Consider the following 17,706-nt stretch of genomic DNA (forward strand, 5'->3'; position numbering starts at 1 on the left):
TTTAAAACAAACAAACAAACAAACAAACAAAAAAGCCCTTAGCTTCTTATACCGGATTTCACACACACAACATTAATTGCTGGCAAAGCGTTTCTGAGTGGAGGCCCTGGAGGTCCACTTTGGAAACTCTCTGAAACCCAACGATAATTGGTTGTATCCATCTTTATTCCGATGATTAATGTGCTAAAGTCCTTAAAATCAGTTTGTTCTAGTAATTCCCTTAAATAGGATTTATGCAATCCATTTTACTTTGCAAACCTTTCGTTGCCGGGAACGCAAGTGTAAACTTTATTCCCAATTCAGAGGCCTGATTAACAAGGTTTAGGTAAAATTTCAAATAGCGATCTGTGAATGCCCTTAACTTTGCAGTCACAGGGCCTATGCTGTGTTTTGGGGACTATTTGGGACTGAGTTGGGGTAAGCAACCCTGGGCTCCCATTAAGGGGCAGCGGCCTGAAATCAAGTCTCCCTTGGCTAGTATTTTGTTTCTCTTTTTCCTTTGGGTTAGATCCCATTGCTGCTCAAGAAAACTCTGCATTTCTGTATGTAACAGACGGGCTATCTGGTGATTTTAGCCCGCATTTCTTCTGATGTCACAGTATTTGCTTTCACCATTCCCCTAATAAGTAGGATTTCTGTCCTTTGCATTTGCCCTGTCTTTTGTTGCTTGCTGTTGGGAGATTATGCATGGATCCATCAAATAGTCTCAGTGCCAAGATTCTGGATCCATCTGGGTTTTGCCAGGGCTCATAGTCAGGTGCTGTCATAGGCCTTGAGGTGCCTTAGAAACCCACAACAAGGGGCACCTGGGTGGCTCAGTCAGTTAAGCATTGGACTCTTGGTTTCAGCTCAGGTCATGATCTCAGGGTCACGAGATCAAGCCCTGCATCGGGCTCCATGCTCAGCATGGCATCTGCTTGAGATTCTCTCCTTCTTCCTATCCTTCCTCCTCTGTCCCTCCCCCGTTCCCTCTCTGAAATAAGTAAATAAAATCTTTAACAACCCTACGACAAGAAGATAAGAGTACTGGATGGGATCTCCAAGGAAAAATATCTCCGAATCTGGGTGATAGGACCTCCGTCAAACTTTGCCAAAATACATTTCTGGTAGTTGGACTGGTCCCCTTCCTTGCTTCCGAGCTCCTGGCCAGGGGGCCAAGGGCTCTAACAGTTCTCCATTCAGGCTGGTTTCTGTCTTCATGTGTCATCCCAAGGCTACAGGGGCCGGCCAGGCAGATTTAGCAAGAATAGGTCTTCTCACCAGTGAGACAGCTGCAAACAGCTCGTAGGAACAGTGAGACCGCTCCCACCAGGGCCCTCGCCGGACATCACATGATATTCTTTCCTGAGGAACTCAAGTGGGGCTTTGCAGACCTGCACCAAGGGAAGCGCTCACTGATTATGGATGGGCTGATGCACTGAAACGGAATTAAAACCCCTGGACTGGGTCGTGGGGGTTTAGGAAAAGGATTCCAACACCTGGCAGTAGGAGAGGTTCTGAGGAGCTTGGATATCTCTGTGATTCTGGAAGTCGGTGCCAGCCATGTCACCGGGAGCCCCGCTTTCCATGGAAAGAAAGCCTCTCTGTTTGTGTGTAATGCACACGGCGCTTGGCCTGGGCTTCCCGTGCTTCCAGCTGGTCTCAGTGAAGCTGCGTAGAGCCCAAGGTGACCTTGCATGGGCCGGCTCTTCTGCACGAGGTGCTTATCCGAGAGACCCATCTGCTCCTAACTGTAACTGTCACTCAGAGGGAACTCACCAGCTGATCAAAGCCTCCTCTTTCTGAGCATAAAATGAAATCGGGAAAGAAAGGCTGTGTTGCTGATACCTTTTGGGCAAAGCCTTTTGTGAAGGGGGAATGTCAGCCTTGGTGGGTCCCATTTTCCTATCCTGCCTGAGCCCTGGCAGCCCAGCTGACAGCTGGTAGAAGCCGAGAGGCACCAGGAGCAGAGAAAAATCAAAGCTCTCTCGCGCCACCCGAGAGTTAAACCCCAACGGGCCTGTACGGAATGCTTCCTTGGAAAGCTGCAAGGGACTTTTCATTCTCTTCAGGTCAGCTTTGCTGATACCCAGGGGCTAAGTATAACTGTAAGCATGTGAATTTCAATAAATATGTTTCCTTCAATTACCCAGCTGGACAGTTTAGTTCACCAGAGCCTGTAATCACACAAAAGCTGCCAGGGAATTGTTGTGATTTGGATAATTTCTAATCTCCTCTCTGCTTAACCTGCAGGGGCTATGGGCAGCCTCGGAGACCAGGGAGGTGGAGAGAGGGAGGTGGAGAGAGCCTGTTCTCATCAACCCAGAGAGGAAGGTCCTTGGCTTGGCCTCAGGGACTGATGCTGTGTTCAGACAGAGAGGCTGAAAAACACTGTGGAGGGTGAATGTGTGTGTGTTGGGGGTGTGGTTTGGGAGTGAGAAGATTTGGGGGGATGGGAATGTGGGGCAGCCACGGGGATGGCAAAACAGAGCTGCTAGCGGGCTTGGATGCTAAGAAGCAAAAGACGACCCCCCCACACACACACACACCAAACAAGGACTCCGATTTGAGTCCCTGATCTTATACCCAGCACTCCTTCTGCAGATTCCAGAGGGCCTGACCCCGGTGGACAGAGACCACCATTTTAATGTATCATTTGTAGATGCAATTTGGTAGACCATGGGCGAATGCAGCACTGCCTGTGATGGCCGCTTGGCTAAGCCATTAACAGTGTGGAAGATTTCTCTTTAAGTTATTTGGCTTGGGGGGTTAATGACCAAGGGATTCTTGGTCTTTACGGAAAGCTGCAGAGGGCACTGGGGACCCAGAGCAATCATCCGGGGGCTGAGTAGCCGTGCTGTGACCTTGGAAGTTCTCTATGGATGCACATGTGGTCCGGGGCTGTTGGGATTCTAGACTTGCGGAGGAACAGGAGTTCCTCATAGGATGACAGCTTTGTCTCCCCTCTTTCCTTAATGTTTTCTGGATGCTGGGCATCCGTTTCCATTTCCAAGGGCCTTCTTCTTGTTAAATACAGTCTGATGGAGAAGTCATTGGTGTTTAGCTATCCCACGACCCAGTGTAGGACAAGGAGGTGATCCTTCCCTTGCAGAGAGACAGGACTCCTAAAAACGGCTCGTATTCCAGTCGCTCTTGTTATGGGACAAGTGTGGTCCTGGACCCTTGCCTCCGGATCTGCTTGGCTTCTGCCATTCTCAAGCCCGACTCTCCAAACTCCCTTCAGTCCTTTATAACTCAATAGCCCTTGAGCTTCACTTAGCCAGAGTCGGATGCTGTTCCTTACAACTAGGAGGCTCTGCCACCCAATAGATCCAGATCCGGTCCTAGCTACAAAAGCTTTTACTCATTGATTGCAATGGGATTTTAGAGAGTGCAGAATCCTCCACATTTTGCTTTTGTTTTGATGTTTTAACACAGGGGGAAACTGAGAAGTGAGGCTTGGCTGACTTGCCTGAGGTCCCATGGCTGGTTAGTGACAGAGCAGGGACCCCATGTCGGGACTTGGGCTGAGTCTCCCTTCTTCCTGCTGCAGCCCACATCTTCCTCACTTGGACATCTGGTGGCTTTGTGGCCGGTCAGTCCTTTGGTTTGTTGTGACGGGCAGCATGGAGGGGAGGCATGAGGACAGCCGTCTCACCCTCTGAAGCATGGGCTGGTTGGCAGGGCTTTGGGGGAGGGAAGGCACCTGCATTTCAGAAAGCACCTTCATCTGTCCTCTGCTTGGTCAGAGAGCTCAAGTCTGTGGTAGTTAGAAGTTGCCCATAATAAAAGGACATTAATATAAATGGGAAATAAATAAGCAATAACCACAACATGCACATTTCAAGATCACCTTGGAAAAAAGTCCTGAGGATCCCCCGGGGAGAGGTTCTTCCTCCCTCTGCCTTATTTCTTGGTTTGACCCCTCCCCGCTCCCCCAAGGCCCTGCAGCTCCTGTCTCTGACACTCACTTCAGTTTCTTGGCAGGAACCTGCCCTCTGACACTCCCCAGGGCCCTGGGTGCGCCCTTCCTCCTGTGAATAACCCCACTAACGAGGGTGACATTTCCAACTTCCCCTGCTGTTGGCTTTGTCATCCTGCAACACCCTGGGCCTGGTCTCAAGGGATACCTAATTAAAGTGCTGATAGTGCTTTTACCAATAGTCATGTTTGGAGCTGAGCATTCTATCTCTGATGACAAAAAAAAAAAAAAAAAAAAAAAAAAATTTGTATCTGTCCCAGGGGCCTATATTCCGTACAGTTATACAGCCCACATCCAGCAGATTGTGGGCATCTGGTGTTTTTTTACACTTTGATTTCTTCTTGAAGGACACCCTTCCCCATTCTCTGCCCAGAGGGATTTGGGGGAAAGGACTGATTCCAGCCCTGGTTACAAGGGCTGGAGAACAAGGCCTGACCCATCAAAGTACATCTTCATTTTTTCCAAGCCACAATGATTGGTTCATGGAAGGAACATGACACAAGTCCGTCCCAGGGAGAGTCAGTCCTACAACTTTTTGTTAGGACCCTTGGGACGGAGGCATTTTCTTTCTGCCATTGTAGCTAAAAGGCATCATGGAAGCCTGGGGATTCTGAGAGCCATCCTTGCTGCCCTCTGCCTGAGATTGAAGTCAGATTTCTGAAGGCATCATTCGAGCACTCACATCCTAGGGTGACAGGTCTACCCATGAATTTTGCAATTACACAAGCCAATCAATTCTCTCTCTCTCTCTCTCTCTCTTTTTTTTTTTTCTTAAGTCAATTAGGGGTGGGTTTCTCTCTTTTAAATAAAAGAAGTTCTTATTACTATTACCGTAGCAGGAGAGCAGGATGAGTTGATCACTTACTACAACATGCTGTTTCAATAAAAAGGCATGGACATGCCACAGGAGATTGCAACAGGAAGTCTCACTCCAAAAAGAAATTTGGGGAGGGATTTGGAAAAAGAGTCCAAGAAAAGGGACTATTTGGACTTCATCAGGATGGATGAGTGGGAATTGCCTGGACACCTGGGGGCATTCCAGGGACAGGGAAAAACACACATAAAAACAAGCTAACATTCATTGAGCACACTTTTTTTTTTTTTTTTAAGTGGCATTACATTTCAGAAAGATTTGGATGTGAAATGATTCACTTAAAAAAAACTTTGGTGCTCAAAAGGGGGAGCTTCTATTTTATAATTTGAAGAATGTGGGGCAGTTTGTTTATAATGGCATATAACAAGCTAACTATTCCAAGACATACCCTTCAAATTCTTTAAGAATTCTGGAAGTGAAACCGGCCCACATGAGAGAACAGAATCTATAGCAGTGGTCCACAGGCCTGGATGCTCATCAGAATCACTTTCCTACGGAGCCAGGGGACACATGGACCTCACCTCTGACTGAATGAAACTCAGAGTGGGGTCTAGTATTTTATAAAAGTTCCTCAGGTGATTTAGTTGTGTAGCCAGTTTTCGTGCACTGAATCTAAAGAGAGGAGAAATAAAAAACCCCACAATGATAGAAAACACCAAGATTTGGAAATCAAGCATATCTGGGACTCCAAATTCATCATTTATCAACCACACTGCAGTTTATGACCTCATTTGTGAAACAGAAAGAATTGTATTCAGTTAACATTCCTAATGATTTGTGGGATGTTTCCTAGGTGCCGATTGCTATATTATATGCTTGGGATGTATTAGTGAATAAAACAGATGAAGATCTCTGCCCAGCAGAGACAGACTGTGAAAATAGTTTGATGAGTAAGTTGTATGTGATGGAAACTAATAAGTGCCATGAGAAAAAGAGAACAAAGGCATAAGAGGGTTTGAGAGTATTAGGGGAGGTGGGTTGAACTGGACTGTAATATTACACAGGGCTAGTCAGGGTAGGCTCATGGAGAAGGTGATTGAGAAAGGACTTGAAGGAAGAGTGCTCTTGGCTTAGAACATTACAGGCAGAGGGATGGGTTACTGAACTTCAGAGAGTCACATCAGGGACAACTCCAAATTCTTGGCCTGAGAAATTGGAAGGATGTAGTTATCATATATAGAGACAGGTAATCAGCTTGTGGATAAAGCAGGTTTTGAAGGGAAGATCAGCCATCCAGTGTAGGACATGTAAAATTTGAAATATCTATTAGATCTTCAAGTGGAGAGGTTAAGGATGCAGTTGAATATATGGTGTGGGGTTTGGAGTTTAGAAGAGGAGTCTTGGCTGGAGATCTAAATTTGGAATCCGGTATAGATGCACTTTGAAAGCCTTGAAACTCTAAGAGTGGGCTCTTAGGGAGTGGGTACCGCAGCAGAAGAGTGGAGGATGAAGAACTGAACCCTGGAACTCTCCAATGTGGAAAGATCAGAGAGGGGAGGGAGAAGTAGCAAAGGAGATTGAGAAGACTAACCAGTGAGCTGTTCTAGAAACCAAGAGAAGGAGTATTTTAAGGCGGAGGGAATGATAAACTCTGTGAAATACTAGCACCAGTGCCATACACGTAAGATGAGGGGGAAGAATTGACCATTGGAGTGGAGAAAATTGTTGGCTTTGACCATAGAAGCTCTAGAAGATTGGTGAAGTCAAAAGTTTTGTTGGAGAGAGTATGAGTTTCCGTCACATGATTGTTATGAGCATTATATGATCGCTTTAGTGATGTGTAAATTAATTACTATCATGGGCAGTTTTTAGCACTAAATCTTAATCCTCTTTTTTTTTGATCTTGAAACATTTCCCCGTGTCTTCATTCCCAGCTGAGAGTATTGCCCAATACTACAATACTGGACATAAACTCAGGGATCTTTATTGGGATTGCACTGAATCCGTAGATCAAGTTGGGAAGAATCTGACATCTTAATAAAATTGAGTCTTCCAATCCATGAACATGAAATATCTCTCCATTTATTTGGGACTTTGATTTCTTTCATTAGAGTTTTGTTGTTTCAACACATGCCTCTTTTTTTTTAATTAAGATTTTATTTATTTATTTGACAGAGAAAGAGAGAGAGCACAAGTGGGGGGGAGCGGGAGGGGGAGAACCAGGCTCTCCACTGAGCTCCAATGCAGGGCTCGATCCCAGGACCCTGGGTTCCCAGGATCCCAGCACATGAGCCGAAGGCAGATGCTTAACTGACTGAGCCACCCAGGCGCCCCTCCACAGATACATCTTGTACACATTTTCTTAGATTCATACCTAAATATTTCTTCCCCCCCCCCAGTGTTATTGTAAATAGTATTGCAATTCTAGTTTCAAATTCCAATTGTTTGTTGAAGTTATATAGGAAAACAATTGACTTTTCTATATTAGTATTTTATCCTGTGACCTTGATGTACTTGCTTGTTAGTTCCAGGATATAGATATATATTGCTGATTCTTTGGGATTTTTCACATAGGCAATCATATCACCTGTGGACAAAGGTAGTTTTCGTTCTTCTTTCCCAATTTGTTCAATCTTTATTTCCTTTTCTTCTCTCCCTCCCCCCGCCCCCCCCACTTGGCTAGCACTGCCAGTATGATGTTGAATAGGAGTAGTCAGAGGGGACATCCTTGCTTTGTATTTATCTTAAGGGAGAAGGTTCCAGTTTCTCACCATTATGATGTTTGCTGTGCAGTTTTTGTAGATTATTTTGATCAAGTTAGTTTCCCTATATTCCTAGTTTTCTGAGAGTTTTATTTTTTAAATCATGAATGAATTTTGGATTTTGTCAAAATATTTTCTGAAATAGTTGCTATTTTGTGATTTTTTTTCCTTTAGTTTGTTGATGTGCTGCATTATATTGATTGATTTTTAAATGTTATACCAGCATTGCATACCTACAATAAACCCCACAGGATTGTGGTACATAATTATTTTTTATGCTTTTTCCCTCTTAAAAAAATATTTTTTTGCCTTCTCTGGCTATAACTGAGCATTTTATATGATTCCATTTTGTCATAGTATACCAATTATACTTATTGAAAAAATAGCAGTTGCCCTAAAGTTTGCAATATATATTTTTAAGTAATCTAAACCCACCTTCAAATAATATTATACCACTTATAATGTAGCCACCTTATAACAGAGTATTCCCAATTTCTCCCTCCCATCCCTTATGGTATTACTGTCATTCAGTCCACTTATCCATATGCCCTAATTTATTTATTATTGTTACTTGAAACGGTTATCTTTTTGATAAATGAAGCATAAGAAAAATAAAATATTTTATTTTACCTTCAATTATTCCTTTTCCAATCCTCTGCCTTTCTTAATGTGGATCTGTATGCTTTAACATTTTTCTCTTTGCTTTTGGTTCTCTGAAATTTGAAGACAATTTGCCTAAGTGTAGATTTCTTGGTACTCATCTTGCTTAGTATTCTCAGAGCTTCATGGATGTATGGTTTGGTGTCTGTCCTTAATTTTCAAAAGTTCTCGGTTATTATTATTTCAAATATTTCTTCTGCTTTATTCTTTCTTTTTCTTCTAGAAATCCAATTGCATGTATGTTACACTTTTTGAAATTGTCCCACGATTTTTGGACATTCTGTTTTTTTTCCCTCCTCCTTTTTAATCTTTGCATCTTAGTTTGGGAAGCTTCTCTTGATCTCTCTTCTGGTTGATGATTCTCTCCTCAGCTGTGTCAGAGCAAAGAATTTTATTGATGAGCTTATCAAAGACATTTTTCATTTCTGCTACAGAATTTTTGCTGTCTAGTGTTTACTTTTGATTCTTTCTTAAAGTTGGCCCTCTCTTGGTTATATTACCCATCTGTTCTTGAATATAGTTAATTTTTTCAATTATAGCTCTTAACATATTAATCACAGTTATTTTATTTTTTAATTTTTATTATTGTTATTTTTTAAAGAGGCTCCAGTGTGGGGCTTGAACTCACGACCCTGAGATCAAGACCTGGGCTGATATCAAAAGTCGGACACTTAACCGACTGAGCCATCCAGGTGCCCTTAATCACAGTTATTTTGAATGCCCTACGTGAGGGGCGCCTGGGTGGCTTAGTTGGTTTAGTGTCTGCCTTCAGCTCAGGTCATGATCTCTGGGTCCTGGGATCCGGTCCTGCATTGAGCTCCCTGCTCAGTGGGGAGTCAGCTTCTTCCTCTCACTCTGTGCCTCCAACCCCCCCCCATCATTCTCTCCCTGTCTCTCAAATAAATAAATAAAATCTTTTTTAAAAAATTCCCTAGGTGACAATTCCAAAGTCTGTGTCATATCTGTGTCTGGTTCTCATGCTTGTTTCATATTGTCAACTGTATTTTTTCTTATCTTCCAGCATGGCTTCTTATTCTTTTTTATTGCGATGCAGAAATGATAAATCAGGTAATAGGGACTGAGTAAATGACCCTTTAGTGTGAGGTTTTATGTTAACTTGGCTAGGAGTTGGTTTGTAGTTACAGGTACCAGAAGCTTTATATTCCTCTGGTGCCCTTGTTTTCGTCATCTCTTTTATCCTTGGGCTTCCCTAAGAACTCCTCCTTAATTAGAGTCTGTACCTTGCCACTCTTTTAGCTGTAAAATGCTATTATATTGGAGGCTTGCCAGTGTGGTGATAAGCAATAAGAGAGGGAAGCACTCTAGAATCTTAGGATTAAATCTCAGTTTTCAGTGGGTCTGTATCCTGGGTTGTGACCTTTGCAAGTTTTTCTTAGCTTTTATTTTCACCTCTTAGGTGAGAGAGGAAAACTACAGGGGGCTGGAGTTGGAGATATGTCTTTCCCTTGAGTGTGATGAGGCTCTGGTTAGTGTCTTTCCCTCTGGATAACAGGTCCTTGTGATGGAGAAGGGTTTTGGTGTGTTCACACAATGGTTACTCTCCTTCTTACCCTGCCAGAGCCAGGAGGGGATCTTTGCTATCTTTTACTGCTGTCTGACCTTGGGCAAGGAAACCAAACTTCTCTGAGAATCAGTATTTTCATCTGTGAAAGAATTCAACCTACTCACAGAGTAGTTGTAAGATTGAGGCATATAACTCTCATAAAACACATGATGCTGTGCCCAGCACATGTTAAGACTTATTATTATCATTCCTTGTTACTAGTTTATATTCTCGTTCAACCTTGTGTAGTTTCTGGTAAATGAGTTTCTACCAGAAAAACCTACTTCATGTAAACATGAGCCTGAGGAGACCTCTTTTATCTCCTTGATCTACTCATTCAACTACTTTTCCCCCCTTTACTTTTTGAATCCTCCAATAAATGAGGATTTTTCAGGTTGATTACTGTATTACTTTACTAGGGCTATCTTAACAAATTACTACAGACTTGGGGGCATAAATAACAGAAAAGCATTTTCTCACAGTTTCGGATGCTGGAAGTCCAAGATCAAGGTGTTGGCCGGGTTGATTCCTTCTGAAGGCTCTGAGGGAAGATCTGCTCCACATCTCTTTTCCTTGGTGTGTAGATGATCATCTCTCTCTGTCTCTTCACATGGCATCTTCCCTCTATGGGTTTCCCTGCATCTAAATTTCCCCTTTTAATAAGGGACCCTGATCATAGTGGGTTAGGGACCATGTGGATGACCTCACTTTAAATTGACTACCTCTGTTAAAACCATATCTCCAAATAAGGTTACATTTGGAGGTCAGGATTCAAAATGTGAATTTTAGGGGGACACATTTCAACCTGTAGCTGTTACTTTGCCAGTAACTTCTTCTTGTTGCTACATCTATCTCATTTTGCTTTTTGCTAATGCCTAGTTTGAGGGATCACTGTAAAATTTAGTCATTGCTTCACACACCTTTCCCTATTTCAGAAGTTTGGCTTGATTCATTCTCTGCTCTTGGGTCTGTCATTACCTTTTCTGACTCCTTCTTGGTCCATTGAGGAGAAATTTTATCACAAGTTGGCTGTTCTCATCCTCTGGCTGTGTTTGTCTTGGATTTGAACAAATTCCAAAAATAATCCTTTGTAACCTGTAATTTTATTTCCGTGTTGTCTTTTGTTTTTCTCCACATTGCTGGAAACATGACAGAAGATTCTCAGAGTAATTCTGATCAGCACATATTCATGACAGCTCCAAAAAGCTATTTTATCCTTTCGCAGATGCACCTGTAACTTTGCATTTCTTAGTACGTTTGGACATACCAGAGAATTAATATATGAAATTGGTTTTGGAATACTATGTATTTGCATGCTTAGACATTTTGTTTATTTTATTTCAATTCAACAAATATTTATTGAGGACCTACTAAGCTTCAGATCCTGAAGACACAATAATTTGTAAGATGTAGTTGCTGGGCACCTGGGTGGCTCAGTTGGTTAAGCGACTGCCTTCAGCTCAGGTCATGATCCTGGAGTCCCGGGATCGAGTCCCACATCGGGCTCCCTGCTCAGCGGGGAGTCTGCTTCTTGCTCTGACCCTCTCTCCTCTCATGCTCTCTCTCACTCTCTCTCTCTCTCAAATAAATAAATAAAATATTAAAAAAAAGGTGTAGTTGCTAATTGCCAGAAGCTCTCAGTCCAGCAGAAAAGACACATGTAAATACCTTATTGACACAGTGTGACAAATGATGCCCGAATGGTAGGCATAAAATGCTATGTAAGCTCATGTTGCTAAGTTTTAAATTCTATTTTATTTTAGAGAGTACATTGGATTTTTTTTTTCTTGAAGTTTTGTCATGGATGTTCGCCTGGAGGTTTAGGCATGATTCACTTCGAATTTGTGTCTTTCCAGTGTTCTTAGGATATACTTAAAATCCTCCAAGTGTACTAAGGGGGTCTGTGTGACCTGGCTGATGCCCACCCCTCCTGCCTGAGCTTGAGTCACCCTATTCTTAGAATAGTGTTTTCCTATAACACTGGTGGTCTACCATTAAGCCAGAACTCTATACTTTTTCCCACTTCAAGATCTGAGCACAGGCATCTCTGCCTGGGATGTTCTCATCTATCCCACTCGGTCAATGCCTCTGTTTGCTACAGCCTTCAGATTATTAACCACGTCTTAAAAAGGACTCTGCTGGGCTTCCCTCCACCTGTCTCATTTAATTCCACTGTATCGTTTCCATTGTCACTCTGTACTTTTCCTTCATAGCACATACAAAATCTGTTTATTTGTGTGAATAGTTCTTTAATGTCGATCACTCCTACTGGATTATCAGATCCAGGGGGCAGGGAATTTATTTCTGTTGCTTACCACTCTATGTCCAGCACAGTACTGAACCCAAAATGAGATTGGTTGTAATTTGTGCTTTTAATATTTGCTGTCCATCTTCATGTTCTCTGTTTACATAACTGTGAAGGGTCCAGTGGGCAGTCACACCCAGGTGCTCTGGACCCAAATCTCCTTCCTCATGTCATGGTCACATCTGGAGATCATTTGATCTACTTTTAAGCCTGGAGGCACCCTTTCTGAAAATTATGTCTGGATGTAGCTTATAAAATGTGATTCTGTGCTGACATTTATATTTGTCTTTAAAAAAATGTATATATATATGCACTAAATGAAGATACAGGAGATGAAGTTAGTCACCTGAAGGTAAGTTAACTTTGTAAGCATTATGCCTGCACTCAGAGTAGGTATAACTAAGCACATGATAGTGCCTGTTTGGGATGACATGTCTCAGGCAGCAAAAAGGTTTTATATCATGCCAGTTCCAAAACGATTGTTGGTGGCTGCCTGGAGTGTTCTGTTGAAAATTCTCCATGAGGTCCTCTCTTGCTTCAGAGTGAAATAAAAATGTCATAATTGATTATCAGTATCTACTGTGAGCACAAAGAGGAGCAGATGGTCTAGGAACCGGGTTAACTTAGATAGATATCAATGGAAAATCTACTTAGTATTTTCAGCAGATGCTGAACAAAGTTTTTCCTCATTATTTTAAATTTATGCATAACTTATGAATATGAAAATCCACACTTTTGAGGGTGGAGTTCTGAGTGTTTTGACAACCCTATAGAATCATGTGACCAGCCCCGCACAATCATAATACATAAGAGTTTCTTTACCCCCAAATTCCACTCTGCCTTTTGTAGTCAGCCGCTCCCTCACTCCCAACCCTTCTACCTGTTGGTTTTGCTTTTGCTGGAAAGTTATATAAATGGACTCAAAAGTCTGTGGCCTTTTCAGTCTGGTTTCTCTTTCCCTAATCATGACACATTTGAGAGTTGTCCATATTGTTGTGTGTGAACAGAGCTTTAATGCAAGTTTGTCAAAAAAATTCAATGAGGTTCCTTAATCATGACACATTTGAGAGTCGTTCATATTGTTGTGTGTGAACAGAGCTTTAATGCAAGTTTGTCAAAAAAATTCAATGAGGACACCTGGGTGGCTCAGTCGATTAAGCATCTGCCTTCAGCTCAGGTCATGATCCTGGAGTCCCGGGATCGAGCCCCACATTGGGTTCCCTGCCCAGTGGGGAGTCTGCTTCTCCCTCTGACCCTCCTCCCTCTCATGCTCTCTCTCTCTCTAATAAATTAAATCTTTAAAAAATAAATCAGTGAAAATAGATTTTCACTTACCTCTTTAAAAATGATTATTGAGTCGGAGGGGGAGAGGAACCATGAGAGACGATGGACTCTGAAAAACAAACTGAGGGTTCTAGAGGGGAGGGGGGTGGGGGGATGGGCTAGCCCGGTGATGGGTATTAAAGAGGGCACGTTCTGCATGGAGCACTGGGTGTTATGCACAAACAATGAATCATGGAACACTACATCAAAAACTAATGATGTAATGTATGGTGATTAAGATAACAATAAAAAAATTTAAAAAATGATTATTGAACTAATAAGTGATGATGAATATGCTTATAAATACAAATAAATATCCATAAGCATGGTCTTTTTCTCTTTCAGATTTCTTCCTACCTTCCTTCCTTACTTCCTCCCTTTACATCTATATCTCAAGCTAAGTTATCATAAAACAAATTTTATTTTTATTTTTATGTTAAATAAATTTTAAATGGGTGCTTAGAAACAGTAGGTTCTGAAGGAGTTCCAGGAGAGAGAGAGGTATTTGTTTACAATTGAGGATATTTTCATAAGGTAGATGGGTTGGAGTGAGCCTGAAAACAGGCCAGGACATTGCTTCAGGAAATATCAGATATCACTCAGAAGGTATCAAAGTATTCTTTTTTGCTTCTTTGGGGCTCATCAAGCCTTCCCTACCTCTAGGGCAATCTTATGCTCTACACAAGCAGGAAAAGGAATAGTCTGATAGATCTTACCTTTTTTTTTTTTTTTACTGTAACAAACATTTACTAACTTTATACTAGCTGTAAAGTTTAATACAAGGGAAATGGGAAATGCAAAAGTAATAAACAAGACACAGTTTTGCCTACTTGATTTATTCCTTATTGATACCACACTTTCCTTAATTCTATCCTCATTTTTCCACTTTCTCTTTTCTTACCTTCTTTTGTAAACAAGAGGCAGCTTCCAAAAATACATGGAAAATAAATCACTGAAAATGTTAGGACAAAGAGATAATGTGGGTCAAAAAACAATCCAAGGGTAAATCTACCTACCTCTCAGGAAAACGTGCCACATTGTTTTATAGAGGTACTAGAGATAGGCCACAGATGGGGCTGAATGTTTTCTGGAGACTAAAGTAAGTAGGGAAATATGCTCCATTAAAAGATCCAGATCGTCCGTGAGACAAAGGCAAACCAGTTGTTTAATGTTTTCATCCTGCTGACCTAAGAAAAACTTCTCCCTTGGGTCTTCATAAAGAAAACACTTTTTGATTCAGAGAATAACATCCTGGACTCCAGCTCAGCAATAAATACAAGAGCAAAGTTTGCCTGGTTTTGTCTTACAGCATCCTTCAATGCAAGCCAATATCAGAACAGCAAAGTTCAATTCTGTCAAGTAAATTTGACAACAGTCAGAATGATGCCATTCAGATATGCAGCTCTGATGGGGTCAGTTGATCCAAGGGTAAAATTTATCATTTCTAGAGAATAGATTGTCCTTCAGGCAATCCTCCATAAATATCTGTTCTCATAAACAGGATTTTGATAGGATTTGGACAACAGAGTTATCTGACAAGTAACCAGAGTACATCTATTCAGTGTTTCCATTAAGGCTTTATACCTGTCTTTTGACACGAATCAGACAGAAGGTAGGATATGATTGTTTATTAAAAATCACAGAGACTATATGAGGCATATTTTAAAAGGTTATTCCTCTTTGGCACAAAGGTTACTTGCTCTAGTATAAGGCAATAAGCTAACAGCTTTAAATGTGCCCTTTTGTTACAATATCTTATAACATTCTTATGTAGTAGCTTCTATTTCTATTATTTCTATCCCCATTTTACAGAAAAGCAAACTAACCTTTAGGAGAATTCAGCAATTTGTTCACAACAACACAACTTGTAAGTAAAAGAGCCAGGATTCAAACCAGTTTTCTCTGGAACCAAACATTGTGTGTCTTTGTTTTTGTTTTTTGTTTGTTTAAAAACATTTTAGACATAAAAAGTGTAAGGTATCCTACATTGACCATCCATGTCATTATTGCCCAGCTTATGACAGAAATTAGGAATAATAATTAGGAATATTTCTTCCCTAATCTCATTCTCCTCTTGTCTCTCCCTCTCCAAGAGATAGCCACTATTCTTTTTTATTTTTTTAAGATTTTACTTATTTGTTTATTTGAGAGAGAGTGAGTGGGAGAGAGAGGGAGAGAGAATCTGAAGCATGCTGGGCACAGAGCCCAATGCAAGGCTCGATCCCACAACTGGGAGATCATGACCTGAGCCAAAACCGAGTCAGACACTTAACCAACTGAACCACCCAGTCACCCCAGATAGCCACTTTTCCTGAAATCACTATCATTCCCATGCATGGCTTTACTTATCTCTAAATAATACATAATACTGTTTTGCATGTTTCAACGTGTTAAATTGTTGATATTATATTGTATGTATCTTTCCTTGACTTATTTTTTTGTTCAAGGCCATGTACTTTAAATGTATACATCTTGATAGATATAGTTCACATTCATTCATTATCACCTGCTGATAACCCTGCATTGTAGGACCTGCATTTATTCCACTTTTGATGACAACTTGGGTTATTTTCAATGTTTGGCTATTATAACAATGCCACTCTGAACATTCTTAGACTTGTCTCCTGGTGGACATGTTTAAGAATTTCTCTCCAGGGCAGTGATTCTCCATGGGATATTTTGGAAAACTGTGGGTTAGCTTGTTGTTTGTGATTGGAGTATACTACTCGTATTTAGTGGGTGAGATCAAGAGAAGCTAGGTATACTGTGATCCATGATACGCTCTAAAAACAAAAACTCATCCTGACATCTCATGTGACTCTGAAGTATCCTGCTTGACCTTCAGATGAAAAATCAATTTGTAATTATCTGGATCTAGAAATAACTGTTTTGGGGTGCCTGGGTGGCTCAGTTGGTTTGAGGATCTGACTCTTGGTTTTGGCTCAGGTCATGATCTCATGGGTTGTAAGATCAAGCCCTGCATTGGGCTCTGCACTCAGCAGGGAGTCTGCTTGAAGATTCTCTCCCTCTGCCCCTCCCTTGCCGCTTACACACACTTGCTCTCTCTCTTTCTGCCTCTAAAAGAAAGAAAGAAAGAAAGAAAGAAAGAACTATTTTACATAAAAATCACAAAGCATCTGCATAGCTTTAATCTAATCAGTGTTCCAAGAATGTAAGAGTCATGAAGTTTTTAAAAAAACATTGGTTCAAAACTTTCCCAAGTGTTCACCATTTTGGAAGACCATGTCATCAACGGAAATCCACCAGTGACCATTGAGTTGTCCACTCAACACGCCTGTGTCAATCTTCCTTAGTAACTGCTGTGTGTATGGTGATCTTATACAAAGTTGTATTCCAGTGTAGTCAGGACTAAGCATTCCCATGGAATGGGAGATATAATCATAATGGATTAATTACAGAATATATAAAGAACTCTTACAACTCCATAATAAAAACAGCAACAACCAAACAATATTAAAAATGGGCAAAAGGCATTTGCTAGACATTTCTCCAAAGAAGATAAACAAATGACCAACAAACATATAAAGAGATGCTCAGTATCACTGATCATTAGGGAAATGCAAGTCAAAACCATAACAAGACACCACATTCCACCCATTAGGATGACTATTAAAAAAGCAGAAAATAAGTGTTGGCAAGGATGTGGAGAACTTAGAACTCTTGCTCACTGCTAGTGGGAATGTAACATAGTATTGCCACTGTGGAAAATGGTATAGTGATTCCTCAAAAAAATTAACATAGGATTACCAAATGCTCCAGCAATTCTACTTCTGAGTATATACTCCAAAGACTTGAAAGCAGAGACTTGAACAGATATTTGTACACCCATATTCATAACAGTATTATTCACAATAGCCAAAAGGTAAAAGCAACTCAAGTGTCCATCAGTAGACGAGTAGGTATACAATGAAATATTGTTCAGCCTTAAAAAGGAAGGAAACCCCGACGCAGACTGCAATACGGATGAACCTTGAAGACATCATGCTAAGTAAAATATTGTATGATTATCTAGAGTTGTAAATTCATGGAGACAAGAAAGTAGAATGGTGGTTTTCAGGGGGCAGGGAGAGGGAAGAATAGAGAGTTATTGTTTAATGGGTATGGATTTTCTGATTGGAGATGAGAAAGTTCTGGAGGTGGATGGTGGTGATGACTGCATAGCAGTGTGAATGTACTTAATGCCCCTGCAAATGGTTAAGATGGTGTGTTTTATGTTATGTATATTGTACCACAATAAAAAAATACGTTTTCTTAAAAAAAAAAACACAAAATACTTATATATTGAAATAATATTAT

This window comes from Zalophus californianus, chromosome 16, assembly GCF_009762305.2.
Source record: "Zalophus californianus isolate mZalCal1 chromosome 16, mZalCal1.pri.v2, whole genome shotgun sequence".
NCBI classification, from domain to species: Eukaryota; Metazoa; Chordata; class Mammalia; order Carnivora; family Otariidae; genus Zalophus; species Zalophus californianus.